Here is a 1,734-nt window from a genome sequence, read left to right as displayed (position 1 = left end):
AAAAAAAAAAAAAAAAAGATTGCTGCTTAATCTTTAAGGAGCATAAAGATCAACTTGAGATCTGACACCTGTTTAAGAATTATTTGCCTGGACCAAGATAATGAATCTTTTCTCCTATGTTTCCTTCTAGATTCTTTATTGTTTTTTAATGTAGGTCTCTGATCTACTTTGAATAATTTTTTGTAGCACGTGAGGTGGGATCAAGGTGTGTTTATATAGATTTATCAAAGAGATCATGGTTTCGTCTCTGCTTAGGCGATCTCTGCCCCTTGGTTCATTTGTCTTTTCTTGCATCAGTAGCATACGATCTTAATTTATGTTGCTTTGTAGTATTTTTGGAAATCTGGTAGTGAAAGCCTTCCAACTTTTTTATTCTTTAAGATTGTCTTGCCTTCTCTGTTCCCCATGTTTTCCAAATTAATTTTGGAATCTCAGGATTAATTTTCACAAATGAATTTTTGGTACTCTGCCTGTAATTGCATTGATTTTGTAAAATAACCTAAGGATAACTGACATCTTTACAATATCGAGTTTTCCAATTGATGAGTATGGTATAATTTTCCATTTACCTAGGTTGTCTTTAACTTTTCTCAAGAGTGTTTTATAGTTTTAATTGTAGAAATCTTGATTTGTTTAATTTATTTCTAGGTTTATTTTGCTTTGTATTTTTTAATTTGTTTTTCAGTGCTTTTGGCTAGTACATAGAATTGCAATATCTTTTTGTATATTGACTTTATAGCTGGTGACATTTATAAATTCAATTATTTATTCCAATACTTTGTGGATTATTTTGGATTTTCTATATATATAATCCTGTGAATACCAATAAAAGAAAGTCTTACCTAATTTCTAAACTTGATTTTTTGCTAATTTTTCTTGCCTTATTTCTTTAGAGTAATGAATAGAAATGATGAAAATGAATATCTTTGCCTTGTTTCTGAACTTAGGGAAATGTGTTTAATATTTCACCATTAAGTATGACACTACCTAGAAGTTTTTTTTATAAATAACCTTTATCAAATTAAGGGAATTCTGTTTTGTTCTTGGATCGCCAAGATTGTTTTATAAAAATCATGAATGGACATTAGATTTTATCTAGTGCCTTCTCTGCATGTATCAGGGTCTTTTAAGAAATCCTTGTCAATCCTGAGAGGTCTGGAAAAGAAAATTCTTAAATCTGTTAATAAGGTGAATTATATATTCCTTGATTTTCATATGGTAAAACAACAGCTATTACTGGAATAAACCACACTTGGATATGGTTTATTAGCCTTTTCATTTTTGCTAGATTCAATGTTACTTTAAAAAAAGTATTTCTGTGTCTATGTTAATGAGAAGGTTGTCCTGTGATTTCTTTTATCATAATATACTTGTCTGTTTTGTATCAGGTTTATATTGTCTCATTAAAGTTGAAAACTATACTGAAAGGCTGTATAAAATCACAGCTCACTGCAGCCTCGACCTCCTGGGCTCAAATGACCCTCTTACCTCAGCCTCCTGAATAGCTGTGACTACAGGCATGCGCCACCATACCCAGCTTTTTTTTTTTTTTTTGTATTTTTCGTAGAGACAGGGTTTCGCCATGTTGCCCAGGCTAGTCTTGAGCTCCTAGGCTCAAGTGATCTGCCCACCTTGGTCTCTCAAAATACTGGGTTTACAGATATAAGCCACCATGCCTAGCTGTGACCTTTCTTTCAATAGGTCCTTTTTTTTCTTTTTTTTTGAGAAGGAATC

This window comes from Mandrillus leucophaeus, unplaced genomic scaffold, assembly GCF_000951045.1.
Source record: "Mandrillus leucophaeus isolate KB7577 unplaced genomic scaffold, Mleu.le_1.0 Scaffold451, whole genome shotgun sequence".
Lineage (NCBI taxonomy): Eukaryota > Metazoa > Chordata > Mammalia > Primates > Cercopithecidae > Mandrillus > Mandrillus leucophaeus.
This window is presented reverse-complemented; position numbering follows the sequence as displayed.